Consider the following 9,722-nt stretch of genomic DNA (forward strand, 5'->3'; position numbering starts at 1 on the left):
TTACCCAACCCTAACCACCTTGCCACCCTTCCCTTCCATCCCCAACACATACACACACACACACACGCGCGCGCACACACACACACACACACACACACACATCTGCATGACCAGACAACCCTCCGCCCCTGTGATGCCCCCGATTCAATTGTACACTAATCATAGACGCAAACGTGTACGATCAAGATCAGGGACTCACGGGAAGATATCACAACACAACTCTACAAATAAAATAATTCATACAAGCATCATATTACAAGCCAGAGGCCTCGAAGGCTCCAATATAAGAACTCGATCATAGACGAGTCAGCGGAAGTAACAATATCTGAGTACAGACATAAGTTAAACAAGTTTACCTTAAGAAGGCTAGCACAAACTGGGATACAGATCGAAAGAGGCGCATGCCTCCTGCCTGGGATCCTCCTAACTACTCCTGGTCGTCGTCAGCGGGCTGCACGTAGTAGTAGGCACCTCCGGTGTAGTAGGAGTCGTCGTCAACGGTGGCGTCTGGATCCTGGACTCCAGCATCTGGTTGCGACAACCAGAAAGAAAGAAAAGGGGGAAAAGGTGGGAGAAAGCAACCGTGAGTACTCATCCAAAGTACTCGCAAGCAAGGAGCTACACTACATATGCATGGGTATATGTGTAAAGGGCCATATCGGTGGATTGAACTGCAGAATTCCAGAATAAGAGGGGAAAGCTAGTCCTATCGAAGGCTACGCTTCTGGCAGCCTCTGTCTTGCAGCATGTAGAAGAGAGTAGACTGAAGTCCTCCAAGTAGCATCGCATAGCATAATCCTACCCGGCGATCCTCTTCTCGTCGCCCTATTAGAGAGCGACCACCGAGTTGTATCTGGCACTTGGAAGGGTGTGTTTTATTAAGTATCCGGTTCTAGTTGTCATAAGGTCAAGGTACAACTCCAAGTCGTCCTGTTACCGAAGATCACGGCTATTCGAATAGATTAACTTCCCTGCAGGGGTGCACCACATAACCCAACACACTCGATCCCATTTGGCCGGACACACTTTTCTGGTTCATGCCCATCCTCGGAAGATCAACACGTCGCAGCCCTACCTAAGCACAACAGAGAGGTCAGCACGCCGGTCTAAATCCTATGGCGCAGGGGTCTGGGCCCATCGCCCTTTGCACACCTGCACGTTGCGAACGCGGCCGGAAGCAGACCTAGCCTAGCAGGCGTTCCAATCCAATCCAGCGTGCACCGCTCAGTCACTGACGTCATGAAGGCTTCGGCTGATACCATGACGTCGAGTGCCCATAACTGTCCCCGCGTAGATGCTTAGTGCGTATAGGCCAGTAGCCAGACTCAGATCAAATACCCAGATCTCGTTAAACGTGTTATTTTGAAGTAACCGTGAACGCCAACCAGGGACAGGCCCACCTCTCTCCTAGGTGGTCTCAACCTGCCCTGTCGCTCCGCCTCAAAGTAACAGTCGGGGGCCGTCGGGAACTCAGGCCCACCACTACCTGGATGGAGCCACCTGCCCCTTTAGCCCCCAACTCCAAACAGTATCACCGGTAATGTAACAGTGTAAAGTATATAGTATATGCCCGTGATCACCTCCCGAAGTGATCACGGCCCAATAGTATAGCATGGCAGACGGACAAGAGTGTAGGGCCACTGATGATAATCTAGCATCCTATACTAAGCATTTAGGATTGCAGGTAAGGTATCAATAGTTGTAGCAGCAATGACAGGCTATGCATCAGAATAGGATTAACGGAAAGCAGTAACATGCTACACTACTCTAATGCAAGTAGTATAGAGAAGAGTAGGCGATATCTGGTGATCAGGGGGGCTTGCCTGGTTGCTCTGGCAAGGAGGGTTCGTCAACACCATAGTTGATCGGGGGTACTGGCAGCGGTCTCGAGGTCTACCGGAAAGAAGTAACGGAGGGGGGACACAATAAATAACAGAGCAAATAAAGAAACACAAAGCATAACATGGCAATGTGCGGTGTTAGGGGTGACCTAACGAAGTATGAGGTGATACCGGTGAAGGGGGGAAACATCCGGGAAAATATCCGTGATGTTTCGCTTTTTCGGACAGATGAATCAAAGGGGGAAAGTTGCGTGTTCGCTATGCTAGGGATGCGTGTCGGACGAATGGGCTGCATATCTGGATTCGTCTCGTCGTTCTGAGCAACTTTCATGTACAAAGTTTTTCCATCTGAGCTACGGTTTATTTTATATTAATTTTAAAAGATTTAAATCATTTTTAGGATTTATTTAATTATTTAAATTCAACATTATCCAGAACAGTGCACTTTGACATCAGCATGATGTCAGCATGACATCAGCAGTTGACCGTTGACCCGGTCAACATGACAGGTGGGTCCCACCTGTCGGTGACACATTTTAATTAATCATTTTTAATTAACTTAATCAGGATTAATTAGGGGTGGGCCCCACTGTCATTGACTGATTAACTAATTATCAGTAGTTAATTAGGTTAACTAGTTATTAGGTTAACTAAACTTAATTAGTTAATTTAAACAAAATTAATTAAGTTAATTAATTAGTCAATTAATTAATTAGTTAATTATTTTTATTATTACTATTTATTTTTTATTTCTTTTTCTATCGTTCTCGTTTCAGGGGCGCGGGGCCCCTAGTCAGTGGCCCAGAGGGCCATAGCGGGTGCCGGTCAGCGGTTCCTGGCACACGCGCGGGGTCGCTTGGACCCGGGCACGCGCGGGCAGGTTGGCAACCACGAAACACGGCCAGCGGACCGAAGCAACTAACGGGAGGGCGGCGGTTGTGCGGGCAAGCAATGCGGGCGCGTGGACGCAGCAAGCAGAAGCGGCCAGCGGCAGCAGGCGGGCGAGCCGCGGCAAGCAGCATGCAACAGGAGAGGCGCCACGGCAGTGGTGGGCTCTGGCGACCACAACCAGCGTGAGGGCACGGCCGGGGCAGCGTGCAGGAGTGGTGAGCGGAGTAAGGAAGCAGCGGCGCGACGATGATGGTGGCCGGAGGCGGCGGGGCGCGTGCGGGCGGCAAGCAACATCAGCGATGGCGGGAGACGAGCAAAGGGACAAGCACAGGCGCGGGCGAAGCACGGCCACGACGGCCTCGAGCGCAGGAATGTGGCGTCGAGCGGCAGACACGACGAACGTGGCACAAGCAGGTGGCTGTAGACGTGCAACGACGGGCGTGGTGCGGCGAACGACATAGAGACGGGGGGCGAAATGGGGATCGAGGGCGCGCTCACCGGGCCCTGTAGACGTGCAACAGCGTACTCGGGGAGGGATTGACGGCGGCATGCTCCGGCGATGGGGAAGGCGTCCTCGGGCGCGAGCAGATCCGTCGAAGGAGAGGGGGATGGGAGCGCGAGGTGGCGGGTGACGGAGCCGGCGAGCGAGAGTCGGGGTCGGACAGCCCGACGGGAAGGTCCGACGAACGGCGGGGCGGCGCCGGGCGACGTCAGGCAGCGAGATCAGGATGATCCCGATCTGGATAGCGGGAGGCGAGGGGAACGAGCGACGTGGGGGAGTGGGGAGTCGGTGGGTAGGGTTGGGAGTGGAGGGGGGTTATGGGGGAGTGGGGCCGGGCCGGCTAGATTAGTGGGCTGGCCGGTTGGGTCGTCTGGCCCAATTGGCGAGGAGGGTTTTTTTAATTTATTTATTTTGTTTTTCTTTTTCTTTTACTTTTCTTCTCTTATTGCTTTTCCGTTCTATTAAGTTCTAGTTTTATAAAATACAAAAGTTGTATCTAAAACAACATTAATAACTATGCCACTACCAGAATTAACTTGGCACCTAAAATAAAATAGTTTGAAATTGTCTACTATTTTAAAAGCAATTAAACAATGGTTTTGCTACCATTTCATTCATTTTAGAGTACTTAACCATTTCTTAAAAGTGTGGTTTCTCCACCATTATTAGCTAGGGATTATTTTTCACAAATAGAACATTTTAGTTTTATTGCTTGAAATTTTTTGCCGTTTGACTTGATTTTGAATTTTGAATTTGAATGGGATCGAATCACCAGGAGATTAATGACAGTAACCGAGGTGATGTGGCATCATTAACAGAGGTTCACTGTAGCTTAATTATCCGGGCGTCACAATTCTCCTCCACTACAAGAAATCTCGTCCCGAGATTTAAGAGGGGAGTAAGGGAAAGATGTGGCTACGAAATTCTATCAAGTCTTCTCGGTCTTAGTTGCTCTTCTCGGAGAGGTCGATCCATTACATCGATGCCTTCATTCCTCTGCTTCAGGTCATCATGAGGAAGTCATCATCCTTTTCTTCGGGAACTCCAACATACTTACGAATAGCTAAGGGGCAGCTCGGCTACGACAACAAGCTTACGAGGGAATCAATCTGGGGTTAACCATGAATGAGCATAAGATTATCTCTCGAGTTGAAAATATAAAATACATCGAGAGTATGATATGAAGGTACAATGAGAGGGTCCAAGCGGATAGATAGCTGCTCAAAGGCTGAACCAGAGTGAGAAAGGGGTTCAGAGCGGCGAGAGTAAGCATTGCGTCTGATACCAGAATAGAGCAGTAGGAAGGTGGCTCGCGAATTACCTACGAAGCCAAGCATAAGGGATAACTTTGAAGCAGGGATGTACAGGAGATTCAGGTTTCGATCCTGTGGAACTATGGGTTATGGGCCCACCATGTGGGTTAAAAGTAGGAAGGGCGGTGACGTCTTGCACGATCATGTTAGTTATGTCGGCAACAACCTCGGTACCAAGGGCGAGGAACGAAGAGAACCACTTTCCTGCTCGTTAGGATGAGGCGGACCAATAGGCAAAGTTCGTCCATCGGTGGTTACCGGAATGTCATCAATCAATAGTAACAGGGTCTTACTAATAGAGTTGTACATCGAGGTGTTTACATAAGCAGGAGAATATTGCTGCTTAGATCATATAGATCACCAGAAAGGTTAAACATAACAATGGAAAGAAAAAGGTGATCATCAGATAAACATAACGATGGAGAGGAAAATGTGTTTAAACACATTTTTCAGGGGTATATCCTTCACAAGGACAAGCAGAGCATGATATCCATGACAGGATATAACATAGAAAACCATTTGGGTAACGAGAGAGGAAGTTCATGACATTACCCAATCAACGATGTTTGAATAATTGAGCAAGAAACATTTAGCATTGGGCTTCAAATGTTATTGTTGAAAATCGGAGTACCACATACATGCTTCAAGATAGCATTGACATGGTCTTCGAGCAAGGTCGGACTTTGGATACACAAAGGATCCATCAGGATTAACTCATAGAATAAGTCTTACAACTTCCTCATGGAAGAATGGCTAACCTTGTTGAAAAGGAATCTATAACAATAGGGCCTCCGATCAGGTGTGCTAGGCACGACATCACCTTACCGGGTCACATAAAGACCAATGTGATAACTCTTGGAAATATGTTCCAACCATCATATTTGACTGAGATTCAGATCTGATTGGTGTCAGGATACATCAGACTCAGGATGTCTGAGAAGAAAAGGTGCAACACAAATTGACGAGAAGACATCGTAAGATTCTCAGGAAATGAACAATGGAAGCGGGTTCTGAAACAAGAGTTCATCAATAAACCAAGGAGAGGATGAGGAGGTGGCTGATAGGCTCAGCAACAAATCATTGAGATTTCCAAAGGATTGATTTCCACAATTATGTGAACAAGGAAATATCATTTGTCGGATCAAATGATATAATGATGTATGCTCAAGGGAAACATACACAACTGAACAATGATAGAAGGGTGCACCCAGGAATCTGGACTAGGTAGCACGATCAATGTTGGAATGATGATTCAATAAGCAATAGACTTAGAATGAAACTGTAGACCAATAACTTTAAAGCAATAGGGTTGCTAGAAGTTTAGAATTTACACATCACAGACCATTTGTCGGCATTCTGGTTAGAAACAACACGGAGACCAAGAAATGAACGCAAAAGGCGAGAGATATTACTATATCAAGAATTCTCAAGAGGTGGTAAAATTACCACGACATTCTTGACATAAAAGGTGGTAACATTCCAAGGTAAAGAAGAACAAATACTGGATAGCAAGGATCTCAAGGTATAACACAAAGCACGAATAAGTTTGTGTTGAACGGAAGGCATTAAAGTGGTCGGTGATAACACAAACCATTGAGGGGCGAGGATGGTATTTCTCATCAAGAATTCGATATATATCTTGGAAGAGCTCGGGATGTTGCTGATGACCATGACACATTTGTCGAGAGATTTCATGAAGATGTAATCGGTCGGCGATGACATCAAGTCAAATGATGGTGCATCGGAAGTCAAATAATACTTGAAGAAGAACTCATAAGAAGTTATGCAGTTCCGTGATAATCTTGAGATACCAGAGGGAGTAATACTCGATGACAGATCAAAGTAGAGGTTGGACTGGGGTATTGCTCTACAGAAGACAAGCGCTTAAACTTGCACGTGAAATGGTATTTAAAGGAGAACATGGTCGGAACCATGATTGCAAAAGGCTAGATCCCGGATATAAGATGAACTTATACCAAAGGAATAATTTAATTTAAGAGAAGCTTTAATGATAAGATCTACATCGTGTCCATGGGCATGAACACAAAGTTCAAGGTCGACTCCCACTTCTCCAATGCCTAACCTTTCATTCACTTCTCACTTTCGAAGAAGTTGTAGTGTTGAAATTTTATCTGCCAAAATACCAGAAGTGTATGACTCGTGAAAACTTTCGAGTTCACACAGTTTAGAGAAGGCATATGTTCAACCCATAGGGGCTTCTTAGAAACATATACCACAAGTTTCAAGAGTAAATATCACAAGCTCGAAAGTAGAGCAAGGTTGAGAAAGTAGATGATACAATTTACCAAAGGCATTATGTATCCGAGGGAAGGCTCACACGGTTATTGAATATGAAGGACGTTGTCGCATAAATCCATTAAAGGATCTGCCGGTCCATAACGGAGCTGACGTGAGCATCGACACACAACCAGAGGAAGTAACAATGCAAAGGCATTGGATTATGGAAACAACTGACTAATCCAGAGCTCAAATTCAAAGGAATTATGATTTTCAAATCAAGGGATCAGAAGCAATGTTCTGATTAGGGATGGATAAGTTGAATAGCCTTAGGGGTACAATCGATGGCAATTGGATTTGTTGAGAACCAGCTCATGTTTAAAATGACGTCTGAGCCGGAAAGATAATTTAAAAGGATCAACTGATGATTGCATGCATTCGCACTCATGTTGAATCAAAGGGATCAAAATGACGGTGCCTAAGGATACTAACGAATATTGCCAGACATATGGAAAGCATCCATCATGCAAGCAGACAAGTATTGCAGAGCAATAAGCTAGTAAGGATTTTTGGAGGATCGAATAGTATTTGGATGACCATTGTGAAACACATGAACAACTGGGGGATGAGCGGATACTCGATAAGTGCGAAAATTATCCGTAGGGGTATTCAGGTGACAAAGAACAGCAAGGCAGTAAGCTCAAAGGATTATCGAAACAACGACGAGTATTTCGGGGTATCTTGTAATAACAAGACCAACTGGGAATAAAAGTAAGAACGATAGGTGTAAGTATTTATCCATAGGGATTTTTTGGTGGTAGGGAATTGCAAAAGCAACAGGCACAAGGTCTCGAGAAAATATCGGAGAGTATTGTCAGAATCTTCTGTTGAAGCAGTCGATCATCCATAATGAAAGGGTTCTCCGGCAGGAAGTGTTAACGAGAACCTAGAGTTAGATTTTAGCAAAATCATTTAACCCAAATAGAACAGAGATCAGAGTCCCAGAGTATAGATCGAGGAATAAAAGATCCTAATAACACCCGATGGCGACGTGGGCCCAGGGGCCGCACAACCAAGTTAGTAAAACAATTTTCATCGACTAGACTCAACTTCGGCCAAGGAGTGTGGAAGGGGGATTCTACAGGCAGTCGGCTCTGATACCAACTTGTGACGCCCCCGATTCAATCGTACACTAATCATACACGCAAACGTGTATGATTAAGATCAGGGACTCACGGGAAGATATCACAACACAACTCTACAAATAAAATAATTCATACAAGCATCATATTACAAACCAGAGGCCTCGAAGGCTCGAATACAAGAACTCGATCATAGACGAGTCAGTGGAAGCAACAATATCTGAGTACAGATATAAGTTAAACAAGTTTGCCTTAAGAAGGCTAGCACAAACTGGGATACAGATCGAAAGAGGCGCAGGCCTCCTGCCTGGGATCCTCCTAACTACTCCTGGTCGTCGTCAGCGGGCTGCACGTAGTAGTAGGCACCTCCGGTGTAGTAGGAGTCGTCGTCAACGGTGGCGTCTGGATCCTGGACTCCAGCATTTGGTTGCGACAACCAGAAAGAAAGAAAAGGGGGGAAAAGGGGGAGAAAGCAACCGTGAGTACTCATCCAAAGTACTCGCAAGCAAGGAGCTACACTACATATGCATGGGTATATGTGTAAAGGTCCATATCGGTGGACTGAACTGCAGAATGCCAGAATAAGAGGGGGAAAGCTAGTCCTATCGAAGACTACGCTTCTGGCAGCCTCCGTCTTGCAGCATGTAGAAGAGAGTAGACTTAAGTCCTCCAAGTAGCATCGCATAGCATAATCCTACCCGGTGATCCTCTCCTCGTCGCCCTATTAGAGAGCGACCACCGAGTTGTATCTGGCACTTGGAAGGGTGTGTTTTATTAAGTATCCAGTTCTAGTTGTCATAAGGTCAAGGTACAACTCCAAGTCGTTCTGTTACCGAAGATCACGGCTATTCGAATAGATTAACTTCCCTACAGGGGTGCACCACATAACCCAACACGCTCGATCACATTTGGACGGACACACTTTTATGGGTCATGCCTGGCCTCGGAAGATCAACATGTCGCAGCCCTACCTAGGCACAACAGAGAGGTTAGCACGCCGGTCTAAATCCTATGGCGCAGGGGTCTGGGCCCATCGCCCTTTGCACACCTGCACGTTGCGAACGCGGCCGGAAGTAGACCTAGCCTAGCAGGCGTTCCAGTCCAATCCGGCGCACACCGCTCAGTCACTGACGTCACGAAGGCTTCGGCTGATACCACGACGTCGAGTGCCCATAACTGTCCCCGCGTAGACGGTTAGTGCGTATAGGCCAGTAGCCAGACTCAGATCAAATACCCATATCTCGTTAAGCGTGTTATTTTGAAGTAACTGCGAACGCCGACCAGGGCCAGGCCCACCTCTCTCCTAGGTGGTCTCAACCTGCCCTGTCGCTCCGCCTCAAAGTAACAGTCGGGGGCCGTCGGGAACTCAGGCCCACCACTGTCATGGATGGAGCCACCTGCCCCTTCAGCCCCCAACTCCAAACAGTATCACCGGTAATGTAACAGCGTAAAGTATATAGTATATGCCCGTGATCACCTCCCGAAGTGATCACGACCCAGTAGTATAGCATGGCAGACGGACAAGAGTGTAGGGTCACTGATGATAATCTAGCATCCTATACTAAGCATTTAGGATTGCAGGTAAGGTATCAACAGTTGTAGCAGCAATGACAGGCTATGCATCAGAATAGGATTAACGGAAAGCAGTAACATGCTACACTACTCTAATGCAAGTAGTATAGAGAAGAGTAGGCGATGTCTGGTAATCAAGGGGGGGGGGGCTTGCCTGGTTGCTCTGGCAAGGAGGGGTCGTCAACACCGTAGTCGATCGGGGGTACCGGCAGCAGTCTCAGGG

The sequence above is a fragment of the Triticum dicoccoides genome, chromosome 1A (assembly GCF_002162155.2).
Source record: "Triticum dicoccoides isolate Atlit2015 ecotype Zavitan chromosome 1A, WEW_v2.0, whole genome shotgun sequence".
NCBI lineage: Eukaryota > Viridiplantae > Streptophyta > Magnoliopsida > Poales > Poaceae > Triticum > Triticum dicoccoides.